Source organism: Taudactylus pleione, unplaced genomic scaffold (genome assembly GCF_031769625.1).
Source record: "Taudactylus pleione unplaced genomic scaffold, aTauple2 ptg000448l, whole genome shotgun sequence".
Lineage (NCBI taxonomy): Eukaryota > Metazoa > Chordata > Amphibia > Anura > Myobatrachidae > Taudactylus > Taudactylus pleione.
The window spans coordinates 33,714-51,099 of NW_028284850.1; positions in this window are offsets into that span (position 1 = coordinate 33,714).

Genomic DNA, 17,386 nt, shown 5'->3' on the forward strand with positions numbered 1-17,386 from the left:
TTAGTATCAAGCCATAGGCTGGGAGAGAGGAAGAAGGAAGTCTGGAACACACAAGATTTACATTCTCATAGAAAAAGGAGACAGAAACTGGTGACCAGAACACCACCCTACAGAAGCACAGGGCGTCAGGGCGGGCGCCCTGTGGAACCTAAGGACTTCGTAGAAACAGAGATAAAGGTAAGTTCTTACCATATCTCCTGTTTTCTACCTCAGGGTCCTTAGGGATTCACAAGGATACCTTGGGGATGTCCCAAAGCAGTATCCTTCAAGGGAGGGGACGCTCCTGTGCCGAGAGGAGAACCCGCCACCCGAAGGAAGCATCCTGAGAAGCAAAGGTGTCAAAGGAGTAATGCTTCACAAAAGTATGGACAGAGGGGCCGCCTTACAAAGCTGAACAGCTGAGGCGCCACGTCGAGCTGCCCACGAAGTTCCCACAGATCTTGTAGAATGAGCCACAGAGGGTGGCACTGGAAGCCCCTCATGAGTGTATACCTCAGCAATCGCCATGCAAATCCAGCGTGCCAAAGTCTGTTTATTGGCAGGCCAACCCCTCTTATGAAATCCATATAGGACAAAAAGATTTTCTTAAAGAACTGGTACGGTCCACATAGACTCGCAGAGCCCCTACCACATCCAAAGAAGCCTCACCAGCCGAGAGATCAGATGAATTAAAGACTGGGACCACAATTTCCTCGTTAATGTGGAAATTAGACACTACTTTAGGAAGGCAGTCGGAACGGGTACGAAGTAGCGCCCTATCCGAATGAAAAATTAGAAATGAGGGCCGACCCAAAAGAGCCCCCAAATCAGACACCCTTCTGGCTGAAGCAATAGGAACACTGTCTTTGCCGTAAGCCATTTCAAATCCACGGAACCCAAAGGTTCAAATGGAGGACCCTGGAGAGCCTTCAGGACCACAGCCAGATCCCATGGAGCCTTCCCGGATGGACATAGGGAGGCTGGATGCGAAGGTCACCCTGGATAAAGGTACGAATATCAGGCTGCATAGCAATCCTATGCTGAAACCAAACCGACAGGGCAGAAACATGCACCTTCAGTGAGCGAGGCGTAGACCTAAATCCAAGCCCGCCTGTAGGAAAGCCAACACTCTTGAAATCCGAACTCGTGAGGATCATACGCTTTAGGGCAACTCCACTCAAAATAGGTATGCCACACCCTGTGGTAAATTCTAGCTGAAGCCGGCCTCCGAGCTCGTAGCATGGTATTCACCACCGCTCTAGAGAAACCCTTGGACCTCAAGAGGGAAGTCTCAAGAGCCACGCCGTCAAAGATAGCCGACTCTGGTCCGGGTAGAGACAAGGACCCTGAGACAACAGGTCCGGCCTCTGAGGTAACATCAAAGGAGTGTCGATGGACAGACACTGAAGATCCGAGTACCAACTCAGTCTGGGCCACCAGCAGGATCTTTCCTCCTTCCTGCCTGAGCTTTCCAATTACTCGAGGCAGCAGGGGAGAACGGAGGAAACAGGTGCGCGAATTGGAAGTTCCATCGTGCCGACGGAGCGTGCACCAGGAGAGCTCCTGCGTCTCTTGTTCGGGATCCGTACGCCCACAGCTTGTGGTTGTGTCTGGAGGCCATGAGGTCTATTTCGGGAAGACACCACTTGTCCAGCAGGAGTTGGAACACGTTCTGGTGAAGAGACCATTCCCCAGGGCGTACATCGTGGCGGCTGAGGAAGTCCGCTTCCCAGTTGAGCACACCCGGAATGAAGGCGGCCGAAATGGCCGGAAGATTGCCTTCTGCCCAAGTCAGGATGCGGGACACCTCCCTTAAAGGTGCCCACACACATAGCGACATTTTACACGATTTGGCCGATTTCGATGAATCGGGACGACGAATCGGGTAAAAAAGGTACAAATCGTGAGTTTATACTCACGAGCACGATGCCGATGCGCGTCCCCGCTCGTCGTACATCACATCTTCTGATCTGCCGTGCTGTAGGGCAGATTAGCCAATATGGGATACAATGCATTGGCTGCAAGATGGATCTTTAGTCAGATTGGACATTTTTAACTCCAAATCGTGATCACGACGGCAAGGGAGCTCCCGTGAAAGTTCATGAGGAAATTGGCCATAAAATCGTATCGTGAGGACATCGGTATGTGTGTGGGCACCTTTAGAGCCGCTTGGCTTTGAGTTCCTCCCTGATAATTTAGGTAAGCCACCGTGGTGGCGTTGTCTGACTGAACCTGCACAGGTTTCCCCAGCAGGAACGGTCTTGCATGCTGCAGCGCCTTCAATACTGCTCGAATTTCCAATATATTGATCGGCAGGCCCGATTCCTGATGTCCACCGGCCCTGGAAGACGTGAGGGACTGTCACAGCGCCCCAGCCCTGAAGGCAGGCATCCGTTGTTAGAAGGACCCAATCCGAAATCCAAAACGGACATCCCCTGCTGAGATGGGACTTTTGTAACCACCAAGTCAAAGACAGGCGCACTTCCTGAGTGGGCCTGATCATCTGCATCTTTATTAGATGGGGATTTCTGTCCCATCTGGAGAGGATCAACATTTGCAGAAGCCTGGAATGGAACTGGGCATACTACACCATGTCGAACGTTGACACCATGGAACCCAGTAACTTCATTGCTGAGAGAAGAGACACTCGGCGATTCCTTAGAACATTGCGTATCTTGGACTGCAACAGGGCTATCTTGTCTTCTGTCAAGAAGAGCCTCTGTTGTTGAGAGTCCAACAATGCCCCGAGATGGACCATTCTCTGAGAAGGAATTAGAGAGGACTTCTTCCAGTTCACTATCCAGCAGTGAGCCTGCAATACTGATATTGTCAGTTGTAGATGGCTGCAAAGGACCTGAGGCGAAGGTCGTCCAAGTAAGGTAACAGGCGAACCCCCTGCAACCGCAGGTGTGCCGCCATGACCGCCATTACTTTTGTGAACACCCGAGGAGCGGCCAAACTGTAGAGCCTGAAACTGGTAATAGAGGTCAGACACCGCAAATCTGAGGTAACGCTGATGAACCATGGCAATGGGGATATGCAGGTAAGCATCCTGAATATCCAGGGACACCATAAAGTCCCCAGGCTGCATAGCTAAAACAATAGAACGCAGAGTCTCTATTCGGAACCGAGGGACCCTTAAAAACCTGTTCAGTGATTTGAGGTTGAGTATAGGTCAGAATGATCCATTTGGCTTTTGAACCAGAAAAAGGTTGGAGTAATATCCGGTTCCCCTCAGGGATAACGGAACAGGTTCTATTACTCCCATCTGAAGCATAGAGCGCACCACCTCTTTGATCGCTAGAGCCTTCATTGGATCTGAAGGACGGCCTGCTACAAAGAACTGATGAGGGGGCCTTCTGCGGAAGGAGAGGGCATATCCCTGAGATACCACCTCCCTTACCCAAGTGTCTGTGGTGGTTTGGAACCAACACTGGGCTTATTGCAGAAGTCGGCCTCCCACCTTGGGGTCCCCCAAGGGGAGGCCCAGCCAGTCAGGCTGAGGGTTTGTTGTCCAGCTAGGCGGCTGGACGTCTGGTACTCCAAGCTTGTTTCTTGGTCCTAGCGGTCTTCTTGGGGCCTGAAGGTCTCGGAAAGGACTGAACCTTATGTTTTCCCGGAGGGCGATACGGCCGAAAAGACGGATTGGGATTTTTAGACCCAGACTGAGTCGGGGCTGAAGGCAGACATGCAGATTTGGCAGCCGCCAGCGTGTCCACTATCTTGTCCAAAGCTGGCCCAAACAGGACCTGCCCATTGTAGGGTAAGCATTCCAAGCCTTTCTTGGATTCAGCGTCCGCCATCCAAGAACGTAACCACAAGTAGCGTTGAGTGGCCACAGCCGCCGCGGAAATCGTAGAAGCAGGCTCAAATCCAAAGCTGCTTCGTTAATGTACATAGCGGAATCCCGAAGGTTACCCACTAACACCACCTGTTCGCTGGTACCCTCAGAAGCAAATGATGCTTCCAAAGCATCCGCCCATCTTTCCATAGCCTGGGCCACCCAGCAGACAGCCATAGCTGGTCTAGATGCTCCTCCCGCGAGGGAATATAGACTTAAGGCACACCTCCACCTTACGGTCTGTAGCATCCGTCATAGAAGACAGACGGCATAGGCAAAGTTGCGCTCTTTACTAAGCGCGTCACATGAGAATCCACCTGAGGAGACTCCCATTTAGTGAAATAATCTTCCGCAAAGGGATATGCACGGGCCAGGCGCTTGTGAGGTTGAAATCTTTTTCCCGGAGATTTCCACGCCTCCTCCATGTGATCAACTAGCTGGCCAGATAGAGGAAAAACTGCTGCAGCTGCTCTAACCTCCTTAAAATAAGCATGAGTAGGCACTGCAGGTAGGTTGTCGTCAGTAATTACCATGGCCGCACGGACTGCCCGTATGAGACCTGGAATGTGAATACTAGACTTAGCCTCTGCCCCTGCTTGAGGAGTGTCAGTGTCCGACAGATCTAGAATTTCACCCTCATCAGACGACTTGTCATCCTCATCATCCTGTGCGGATGGATAGGACAATAATGGTCTTTTAGCAGGTCTAGACTGATCTTGCTGAGTGTTCCGAACCCCAGAATTAGACAAAACTGGATCTGCCGGAGTAAGGACCTGTTGCTGGGGGCACTGCGTCATTACTATCGTCCCCGGAACCCCTCGAACTGGAGGCGGGACTACCGCCTGCTGTGCGAACCCCAATTGTGGAAACGCAGGAAGGACTGCCAACCTATTTACAAGGACAGTCAAGGCTTGCGCAAAAACAAGCCCAAGGTGGTTCCTGAGAGGTGCTGGGTACAGCAGAGGTACCAGGAATGGCCTTAGCATGCAGCATATAACCCATCCTGAAGTACCGCCCCCTCCCCCACACCTGCTTTACATCTGGAGCAGGAAAATAGGAGAGGTGCTCCCCTACCAGAGTCCTCACTGGACATAGTGGTATGTGACACTCTCTCACAGTAATAACACTTAAACTGTGAGGCAGATTCCCACCCTGACAGTACTGGCACTGAGAGGGCTGGTCAAGGAGGAAAAAATAGGGATAGCTCAAATGGCTGACAGGAGAAATAATCAGGCACACAGCGCTAGCATAAAGTCACATACAATGTAGAAATCCTACAGCCTGGCAGTGATAGTGCTACATACGCTGACCTTATACTGGAGAAGAGGTATGTAAGGGGCACCCAGGCTCAGCACCCTGCACCAGCGTACTGCTCATAAAATGGCTGCCGGAGGATGAAGGGAGGCGGGCCTGGGGAGGATCACTGTCTCAGCCCGCCAAATCCTCAAAGTAAGGCGCCGGAGAACAGTGATGGGGAGGAGTCTCCTGTGCGCTACAGGGAAGGCATCCTCCCCTGGCAGGCCATTAACCCCCCCAGATGCTGGAGCGTGTTCCGCAACGCTCCAGCCCCGTATCCCTGGTGGTCTAGTGGTGAGCGCAGGCATCCGCCTGGCTCCACTATACTGCCGTCCCCAGGGAGCCCCCAGCCCTGGGGACGCCTGACTGTGAGACAGCGGCACCTACCACAGACGCCCGCTGCTTACCATGTGCAGCCCCCCACCATCCGGCCACAGTCCGCGGTCCCCGGGGTTTCCGCTAGCTAGAATCCCCAAGAGCCCACCGAGTTCCCCGGATCACTACCGGTGGTCGGCGCCGGCGGGGGTGTCGGAGCGGTAGCATGGACGTCCGCTGGACTGTCTTGTGCTACCGCTCTTGAAGATCTTCAGGGGCTGTTACACACAGCCCCCCTTTGTGATGACCCAGCTCCCGGCCGGGCACATACTGAAACTGAGGTGCCTTGGCCTGGGGGTGGGGTATAGGAGGGGGCCCGGTGCATCCTGGGAGGGAGATCTTTAACTATGTGGTGCCCATGGCTGGAGCCAAGCCCCATACCCCAAGGTATCCCTGTGGATCCCTAAGGACCCTGAGGTAGAAAGTCCCGTACTTTTCGCATGCTGGACTTTGGCATCATCGCTGGTTTTTCCATGCAAAAAAGGTATCGCGCACGTCCCCGCTTATCCCGTATTCAATTAGAAAATCGGTGAAAACGGGACCTGGCGAAACGCAAACAGGCGAAAAGTGCTGTCAGATTTGGGGAATCAGCCCGACACCCCCAAAAGATGCACTGACATTGGGGGATCACTATAGATACCCCCCGAATAGGCCTGCTGAAGGTATTTGGGGTACTTAAATGATCTCAATAGCTGTTAATTAGCATCTTTGCAGAAGTGATGAAGAATAGCACTTTTTGGCAGAAAATTAGTCGTCCCAGCAAATTTGGGGTACACGAAAATGGGTGCTAGAATATTTTTAAAGTTTTAAAAACGTAGAAAATCCACCTGCCGTAACCACCTGCAAACTTAAACACCTGGGGCATACTTAGGGGCCCCCCTGGAGTCTATTTCAATAGTTTTTATATTTGTCCCCCAACTTTGTACTTTTCCAACCCCAAAATGAATGTACTTTCTTGGGGTGATCTAAAGTATTTTTTACACTTGACGCAGATTACCTTTGGGAGACTGTTCCAAGGGTGCAGGGGAGGGGTTTCCGAAGTTTGCACCCCAAAACCCAAATTCTGCACTTTTTTCCCCGACACCTATTCAACTTTTTCGACGGTTCCATTGCATTGAGTTTCCACATAGGCGAAAAGTCTCCAGAATTGAATACGGAGGAAACTTTTCACATGGTGAAATGATGTCACTTGCGAAACTTTATAGCCGAAAACGGCTTTTCGCACTAATTGAATACGACCCTAAGAGGGCAAAGGATATGGTTCAGAAATTCAGTAAGAAATCTGGATACTCTTCCGCTACTCAAAAGTACAACTTGTGTCCGTGCAATTTATATTACCATTTTCCTATCCTCGGAAGCTTGTGCTTTAACCTAGTTAGCGCTCAGGAACTAAACAGATAGTAACTATAACTTTGCCTGTGAAGAACTAGATTAGCCACTGCGAACATTGGGCCTGATTCAGAGTCGGACGCTATTAGTGCTCGCTAGTTCAGAAAAAGGGGGTGGCTATTCAAATAAACCGTTCGCTCTTTGCGGTCAGTTGCCGCCTCTATGTCTGAACGAGCGAACAAAACATGCGGACGTTTATTTGAAAAATACGCCCCCTGGCCGCTCGCATCATACGTCATGTCCGCTATTTTAGATTAATCAAGTACATCGATCAGCGTATGAACTGCTCGCTATTCTTGTGGCTGGTTTTTCCTACCACTGTATTGCGAGCAGTTCTGACTATAAAACCACCAAGTGACGTGGTCAATGACGCTGCTGTATTAATAATGCACACCCATAAAACGCCCGTTTTGAACTTTAAGCACGCCTGCGTTCGGAATTCCACTCCCCGTTTTCAAGCACCTTCCTCTGTTACCACCCACATACGCCTCCTCCTGTCACTCAAAATTGCAGGCATTCGCTATATAGCGAACAAACGATTTTCGGCCGCACTGACTGGTTCATGCATGCGTATTACAAACTGTACGCATGCGCAGATGGGCGATCATCGCTCGGAACGAGCGTACTGCCGCTTAAGAGCGGCTCTGAATGAGGTCCATTGTTTCCATCTCCAATAATAAACTTTGACATGTCAGCACTGTACAACGAGATTCCTTTGCCAACCTAAAAACAGCCTGGTAGGTTCATGCAAATACAAACCATATAAAATTCGCAGTAATAAAAACTACTCATAACATTTTTAGAAAAACAACTTCTGAATAATCATAAAATTGTGAAGTGTTTATTTTTCCACTATGAAAAGCCATTCTAGGTTGTAGCCAAACGGTTTGCTTGTATGTAGAGGCGTGTAATTCTTACCATTAGCTGCCACAAAAGGGGAGGGAAGAGAGCGTGCGGAGGTTTTAGGATACCTAAGTTTTTTTTATATAGTTCCACGGACATTGAAAATCGGCTAACATAAAAATATGAACAAGACAACCATGATAATTACTACAAAAGTTTAGGTATTTGGCTGCATAAAAAACGAAGGGAAGGCGATGCCTCTACGTGTCCCAACGGCCTTATCTCTCTTGCTCTTTCTTCCTTTTTCATGCTGTTTACGCCGATCGTCTCCGTGGAAGAGCAAAAAAAATAATGTTTAAGGAATAGGAGGAACAGCTAGGATTATCATCTAGTTGGACATTTATCAAATTAATATAAATTTTTCTATATACATGAGCCCTTATGCAGCTCACAACATATGCATAACTGATGGTAAATACAAGTCAAAACATTAAGTGAAGGTCTCTCTGGGTTGGCATTAAACTGAAAGAGCTCCTGTCCCTTGCACACAGTGGACAGAGTGATTTTCTGGGCTGAGCCAATGTGCATGAGAATGCATCCCATCAACCCACCAAGGACCTGCTCCTTCCTCAGTGATAAACAGATTTGCAGTGAAACTACTGGCTGCATGGGCATGACTATTTCTCCAGCTCACAAACTAACGCTCTACTATGGTGGAAAGGTTCACTTATAGCCAAACAGCTAAAGCTTTTCTAGAAAAAAAAGCCCAGCGACTACCATCTACGCAAACAAGTACACTTCTACTAAGATACAAAATAATAGTCTATGAGGGGTATTCAATATGGGAGCGAAAAGTCTGTGCTGGACTTTTCTCTTTCATCCACTAGGGGACACTGGAGGTTTCTTACGCTGGGGTATAGAGGTGTGGATAACTGGAGCTGGCACTTTAAATAATTTAGAATTATGACGCTCCTCCCCCTTTATGCCCCATCAGCCCTCCAGTTTAGAAAATGTGCCTCATGGAGCTGGTCACAGTTTGCTGTGCTCCAGCAATACATTGAATTTTATTTTTTATTTAGGTCTATTTTTTTCTACATCTTTTACACTATATTAATTACCCTTCGCCACCTCTCTAAAGGTGGGGTCCGGGTACCTGGCGCCTTGTTTATTAGAAAAACAGGAAGGCGTGCAGAGTGCTTATACTAAAAGCACTGACAGCTCCCTATCGCCACAGCACAACTAACAAGAAGAGGAGAGTGTGCTGCAGCTGTGAAAGCCTCCGGGGAGCGCAGCGAGTATGCAGGCTCTCTCACTCCACACTAGCGGCACAGAGCTGTTACAAACAGCGTGTCTGCCATTTGTTGTGCTAACTGCCGGTATTCTCTCCTGAGGCAGAGTGCAGCTGCTAGGCTACAAAACCTTTGCAAAGTGCTGTAGTGTGCAGCACATACAAGAAGCATAGCCCAATAGCTCAATGGGCTAATGCTCCATAACACATCTACACTAGATGTCCTGGGTTCAGATCCCAGTGAAGTATCTTATAACCGATTCTCCTGACTACATCCCTGGTACAGAAATCACTGGGGTGTAAGTGCAGGGAATCAAATCTGTGGGAAGGGAGTGGGGGTGTACCTCCTCCTGTGTCCCAAACCAGCCTTCTGGTCTCAGTTCTGATTCTTTTATATGTACAGTATACTGTGTCCATTTTCAGTGACTGTGTATGTTAAACAGAACAAAGAAGATGTTTTGTCTATTTGAAGTGTAATACCAAACAAACCAAGCCGCATGCCACTGGCTCCACGTTATGTAATGCTTGTATAGCAATGATTCCATCTATGGCTATTATTTACTCACCTGCCCCCCAGACTAGTTGATTACAGCTGGACTCTGGTATTTCCAGAGCAGCATTACGTCTTCTAGCAGAACACATCTGTGAGTCTGCAAATTACCTAGGAGAAGCTTCTAAGGCTATTAGTCAGATCAGTGCTCGCATATCTGCATCTGCTATTTCGGGCGCAGAGTCCTCTCGTTGCACTCTTGGCAAGCGGACGCAGTATCCTAGCGTGCGGTGAAGGGTTTACCATTCACTCGTGACATGCTTTTTTGCCTGGAATTGGACAAACGGAGCAGAGGGGGGGGGGGGTGTAAGTCTTTCCTCCCATCTACTACTCCAGCTCCCAGAAGATCTTACACTGGGAGGTCACCCACACACTGTTGCACATCGACAGGAGCCTAAGCCAGCTGAGAAACAGGTGGCATGACGGTCTTCCGTCCCACCTGGGGTCTCCTGCAGTGAGAGCCCAATTGTAAAAATAAAAAAAAAAAGGGAATGGAACCAGAACTCTTCAGAACCGTGGATTCGCAGTCTCATTTCCCTGGGGTACCGAATAGTCTTCGAAGTCCCCCCTCCACTTCGGTTCTTCACTACAAGTCTGGCAATACCTGCAGACAAGGCCGGGGGAGGCTATCCAGTCTCTAATAGTATCATTTGTGATAGTTCTGGTTCCGGAACATCAACAAGGTATGGGATTGTACCCAAACTAGATAGTTCGGTCAAGCCAATCTTAAGCCTGAAGTCCTTAAACCTGTATTTGAAGATGTATCATTTCAAAATGGAACCTCTGCAGTCTGTCAATGCGAGCTTGGAACCAGGGGAGTTCTTATCCCTGGATATCAAGGATGACTATCTCCATGTTCCCATTTGGAAACCGCATCTAGCCTTTCTGTGTTTTGCCATATTGCAAGACCACTATCTGTTTCGGGCACTGCCGTTCGGGTGGCTCCCCATTTTTTCACCAAACTCGTGTTAATCATGATTGCTCGCCTTCGGTCATCTGGAAGTGAACATAATCCCTTAGACGACCTGTTACTCAAGGCTCCATCGGTATCCCTTCTCTCAAGTCATGCCTTACTGTCATATCAAACTCTAATCCAACACGGTTGGAGAATTAACCTCAAGAAACATCCTGTTTCGGAGCATGCTCCTTGACATGGCATCACAGAAGGTTTTTTCTTTCGATAGACAAAGTCCAGGTTATCCGGTTGTTAGTTCAGCTGGTCCTCAGATCAAACAAGGTGTTCCTACCTTTGTCTGCGCCTCAAGGGGAAGATGGTAGCTGCTTGCAAGGCACTACAGTTCGGATCAGCAACCTGCAATCGCAGGGGTCAGGGTCTCATCTGTTTCTACATTGTCAGATCCGTCTGAACCCAGTTTCCAAAGTGGCTCTCCTCTGGTGGACACAATCCAACAATCTGTTAGCAGGCCGAAGATTCGGAGTGTGGGACTGGATCATTGTAACAACGGATGCCAGCCTTCGAGGATGGGGAGCAGTAGTCCTCGATTATGACTGAGTCGATGGTCCCCTCTAGAACAGAAGTGGCCTATAAATGTGTTGGAACTCAGAGCGATTTACAATGCTCTGATAGAAGCAACAGAATTTCTCAAGTCTTGTCCGGTAAGAGTTCAGTCAGACAACGCGACAGCCCGTTGCTTACATCAACCGCCAAGGCGGGACTCGAAGTTGCATGGCCATGCGAGAAGTAACTCCCATTCTCTGGTGGGTCGAGAACCAGTCGGTAATCCTGTCAGCAGTATTCATCCCGGGTGTGGACAACTCGGTAGCAGATTACCTAAATCTCCAGGATATCCATCCTGGGGAATAGCAGCTTCATCCAGAAGTGTTAAATGCGCTGATACGTCGATGGGGGTGTCCTCAGGTGGACTGCATGGCGTCACGATTGAATCAAATTCCCAGTACACGTGTCAAGCACTCGGAATCTGCAGACAAAGGCAGTAGACACACTTTTTCCTCCGATTCCACTTCTTCCTAGTCTTCAAAAAAAAATAAAACACAAGTCGGCCTCTGTCATTCTCGTGGCTCCTAACTGGCCTTAGAGAGGTTGGTTCTAGGACATTCGGTCCCTATTGGTAGATGACCCGTGACCCCTTCCTCTGCACTTGGATCTTCAGCAGGGTCCTTTTGTCCACCCCATCTTAGCGCAACTGTGTTAACGTTAACAAGGTGGTTCTTGAAATAGATATGTTAAGACGCAGGGGCATCCCAGACTTGGTTATTCCCACCATGCAGCGCGCCAGGAAGCCCGTTTCGGCTGCGCATGTGGTTTTCTTATATCTCTAGGTGTTCCAGTCTGGGTCTTCCGTCTTGGACTTTTGTTGTCCTGGTTTTTGTTTTTTCTTCAGACGGGACTGGATTCTGGCCTTCGCCTTAGACCATAAGGGGGCAGGTTTCTGCCCTACCCAATTTCTTTCAACGGAATTGTCCCTCATTCCTGAGGTGCAGACGTTCCTTCAGGGGGTCTTGCGTGTACAGCCTCCTTTTTTGTACCTCCGATCGCTCCCTGAGGCTTAAAAACTTAGTGCTTCTGTTTCTTCAGTCGCCCATGTTTGAACCTTTGGAAGAGGTTGATATTAAGTACTTGTCTTGGAAGACGGTCATCCTCCTGGCTCTAGCCTCGGCTCGTAGAGTTTCTGTACTAGGTGCTTTGTCCTAGAAGCCATCTTACTTTGGGTTTTCATGCTGTTTGAGTGGAACTCAGGGCGGTAGCAGTCTTCCTTCACAAGGTCGTGTCTGTTTTCCATATCAATCAGCCTATTGCGGTACAGTCATTGGTGGAGGACTCTGGTGATTCTTCCACTTTGGAAGTGGTTAGTGCTCTCCACATCTATGTTGCCAGGACAGCGTCCCTCCGGAAGTCGGAGTCGTTTTTTGTCCTCTATGTTGTTGGTCAGAGGGGTTGGCCAGCATCTAAGTAGACTCTGGCACGTTTGATTTAGGCTGCCTATTCATCACACTTATGTTAGTGCTGACCGTAGGCCTCTTTCGTCCTCTTCGGCTCATTCCACGTGTTCTGTGGGTGCGTCATGGGCGGCCGGTAAGGGTGCCTCTACGTCATATTTGTGCCGTGCGACCTCTCGGTCTTCGGTTAACACGTTTGTAAAATTTTACAAATTTGATCCGTCGCTGCTTCGGCATCACATTTTGGCCGCCTTGTTCTGCAGGTTCCGCAGAGCGCTCCCACCCGTGGAGGAAAACTTTGTGACGTCCCCAGCGTAAGCAACCTCCAGTGCCCCCTAGTGGATGAAAGAGAAAATGGGATTTTGGTACCTACCGGTAAATCCTTTTCTCTGATTCCACAGGGGACACTGGACGCCCACCTCTGCGCTCTTAGCCTGCCTGTTCGGATTGTTCTGTATGATTTGGTTATTGTGTGTTCTCTCCTTTTTACTCCACTTGTTCTCAATCTCCTCTCGGTCTTCATTTTCTAAACTGTAGGGCTGATGGGGCATAGAGGGGGAGGAGCTTCATAATTCTAAATTATTTAAAGTGCCAGCTCCAGTTATCCACGCCTCTATATCCCAGTGTAAGCAACCTCCAGTGTCCCCTGTGGAATCAGAGAAAAGGATTTACCGGTAGGTACCAAAATCCCATTTTCGCTCCACATCGGAGATTTTCCAGGGATAAAGTATCGGGCCGGTGCGCGCCCGCTTTATCCCCGTATTCAATTTAAAAGCTACGAAAACAGGACCCGGCAAAGTAAGATCGGCGAAAAAAAACAAAATTTTAGATGGCGAGTGCCTAAACAAACCATTACCAGATGGATACTTAAGTTATTAGTGTGTGGGGGGGTAACGATGTGTACATACACATTTTCGTAGAAACTGATTAAAACGATTTTTGTACTTGTGTTACATCCATGGGTATACTTATTTCAATTGAGATGGTTTCCATTTTGGAACACAGTTTTCCTTATTCTTGTGTTATTGTTCCCTTTCCTGGGGTTTAGATAGTGAATAGCCATTTCACTGATTAGAGTTAATCGAGGGTAAGGAGCTTTTTTGAATTAGTGAACAATGTAAAGTACCTAACTCCTTCACCCCACCCCTCTATACCCAGTGTTCTCCTCAAGTTTTAACTTTTGGGCGGTACACTGACATTTCGAAACGTCAGCACAGCGTGAGTTACTTGCCGCAACACTGGAGAGCAAAGCAGATCCCTCCCCCAGCATACAAGGAAGGGCGTGCGGTTGTGGGCCGAAATAGTTACCAGTGAACAGTTAAGAAAGTGGACTGCCTGCATTCACTCTCTGCGGTTCAGCGACTGCAAGTTTGTTATTGAACTTTCTGTGCAGCCAGCAAGTTGGGGAGTCTATTTGCAGTGCTGGATATCTGCGTCCACCCAGCAAATTGTTTGTGACTGGGCCTTCTGAGCCACCATGTGGGGCAGTATCTGGTCAGCTCTTAAATTCTAGAATGGGGGGGAAAAAGGGAAATTTGGGAAAAAGGATTCTGCACAAGAGAAAAAGTAGAATAGAAATATAGATAACCAACTATAAATACAAATTACTGGAGAAAAACCTCCTGTTGAATTGAGATTGTTGGTGGTGCTCCCAAAAGTCTATTATAATAAACAGAAAAAATGTCCCTACACAGGCAGGTTAAGTGGACTCTTTTACTGGGGCACTCTTGAATAGTAGTTTGAAATGATATGATGAATAATTGATAAAATAACAATTTTAATTCACTCGTTAAAATATTGGCGCTAACAGCACTGGAAATACTGAATACCAAGACAAGACAAAAAGACGAACATAAACATATAACATAATAAATCCTGCCTGAAGTATCCAATCAATATTCTTATCGCAGGGAAAAAAAGGTTAGGGCGAAAATATAGCCTCTCTCTTTGAAGAGATGGTGAAGGCTGGCAGCCGCAGACAAGGTAAGTGTGGAAAAACAATAAACACAAAGCAGGTATCCCTTACCAATGGTGACCACACATATCCCTGTTGTTTAACAATAAGCTTAGGTAGAAATGTAATCACATAATAAATCCACTAATTTCTAAATGATGGATAATAGTGCCTCTGTGTCTAAATATCATAAACCAGTCAGATATTTATCAAGCTACTAATTGAGGCCTAGCATGCAGTCTGCAATCAGTGTAAAATGATTCTAGGCTTGGCACAAATGGATAACCGCTTTAAAGATCATCATTTGCTAGGTTTGTAAAGTACACATATTATACAAGTCTCAACCATTAACATTGAGATCACATTTATGCATGTCATCAGTGTAAATAATAAACACAAAGCAGGTATCTCGTACCCCTCTGTGTCTAATTGTCACAAAACACAGTTTAGGTGTTTAGACAGGCTCCCTGTTAAAGCCTAGCATGCAATCTACAGTCAGTGTAAGAATGGTGCAGGGCTTGACACAAATAGACAACAGTGTTGAAAATCATCAATTGCTTTTTCTGAGAGACACATATAATACACAAGTCTCAACCTTTGATATTGAAATCACATTTGTGTATAACATAAAAAAAAAAAAAAATTTATATATATATATATATATATATATATATATATAGCTGAAAGAAGGAAAGTAGGCACATAGAATGACTTCCCACTTCTGCTTTCACTCAGAATAAGTGCAGGCCGAGTGATGAGAGAGTGGAGAGTTTAGTGTCCATGGAAACAACAGGGTAGTGGTGTGTGTTAAGGACCTGTAGGGTGTTAGGTGGGCTCTGTTACATAAGCATTGCAGAACCTCAAATGCGCCCCAGATCAGTCACACTGCCACCAGAGGGGATAGAAAGGTACCTGTACAGTATAATGTAGTCTGCATCAACAAAAGTAGTGAGCGCTGCCCTGCCTTCAGCCGTCTGATCAACTGCCTTGTTCCAGGCTGCAGCAAGCTAGTGTATACTGTGCAGTGTCTGAGGCGTGTTGCACAGTGGCAGTCACGTGACTCCGGTCAGCTGATCAGGCCTGTGCTGACACGCGTTTCGCCCGCAGGCTTGTTCACAAACAGGATGCCCAGCAGCATTCTGGCTCCATGTGCCTGTATTTACATGCGGACTGGCCAATCCGGACCTCGTATTACAGATTGATGTCTATCTTAGCCAATAAACTACCAGCCTCGGGTTAGCCTATCAGTCTGCTATACAACATGAGTGATGGCTATTTCAGCCAATCCCGGTTAGGCTGTATTCTGGCTTAGTAAAAACGCTGTGAGGTTCAATCATTTGTAATTAAGATGAAACTTACAATCAAATCAATAAAGGACAAGAATATTATTAGAGTATTATCCGAATACAATCCAAGTGGCAATAATCGGTCTAATGATGAAATTTGAGTCAATGATTGCATCAATATTATTATAGCCCCAGATAGAGCTACATGCATGCTAACAGCATAAAAGGATTAAACATTACATACACCTAAAGATCTTATAATAGGTCAATGGAGCACCAGATAGTAAAATTTGATTCCTGCAAAAGCAGAGATCCGATGGCAGCAATATCGATGGTATACCTAGCGATGACACAATCGATGGTTGCATTAATGTCATGGTGTACCCGATTGTACTGTCTTTTTCATTAATCATATTAAAAAACAGTACATGTGAGAAAGGAATATACCTAAGAGGTAAATACTACAGTAGTGAAACATCAGATAGTTAATTTAGAGCATTGCCAAGGCAAGATCTGATAACAGCGATTTCAATGACAAAATCGATGGTTATGTTACTGTCATTGTATATCCTAAATTCCTATTAAACATACATATGAAGGAATGATGTGTGTGAAATTGAAAATAAAAATAATAATCAATAGATGGTTCTAGATTATAAATACATAACCTCATAATCATTGTGTTCAGTAAAAGGACAGAAGTGGGTGAGAGAAACAAAAGAAAAGATGGTGAACAGGTGTACCCTAAAAATGTGCAACACCAGATAGTAAAGTTTAATTCTGCAAAAGCAAAGATCCGATGGTAGCAATATCGATGGTATACCTAGCAATGACACAATCGATGGTTGCATTAATGTCATGATGTGCCCGATTGTACTGTCTTTCTTTAATCATATTCAAAACAGTACATGTGAGAAAGAAAATACCTAAGAGGTTAATACTACAGTAGTGAAACATCAGACAGTTAATTTAGAGCATTGCCAAGGCAAAGTCTGATAACAAAAACAAAATCGATGGTTGTATTACTATCATTGTATATCCTAAATTCCTATTAAACGTGCATATGGAGGGATATATAGAAATAAAACAATCAATGGATGGTTCTAGATTATAAATACATAGCCTAATAATCATTGTGTTCAGTGAAAAAACAGAAGTGGTTGAAAAAACAAAAGAAAAAATATAAGAAAAAAATAGTGAACAGGTGCTCCCTAAAAATGTGCAGCCTAAATTATCGCACATAGTTTTTATGTATAATAATTAACGATGTTTGTGTGAATAATGTGAAAAAAACCCTTCCCTAATCTGCCTAAAGGCAACACGAATTGTCTTGGTATTCAGTATTTCCAGTGCTGTTAGCACCAATATTTTAACGAGTGAATTAAATAGTTATTTTATCAATTATTCATCATATCATTTCAAACTACTATTCAAGAGTGCCCCAGTAAAAGAGTCCACTTAACCTGCCTGTGTAGGGACATTTTTTCAGCTCTTAAATTCATTTGTGTCCAAAAAACAAGTGGGCAGCATCTGGGCCACTCTTAAGGTGCCCACACACATACCGATCTGCACACGATCCCACGATGTGTGCGATTTCCCCTGAACTCTCCCCCGGCAGCTCCTACACACGATTTGGAGTAAAAAGCATAAGATCTATCGTGCTGCT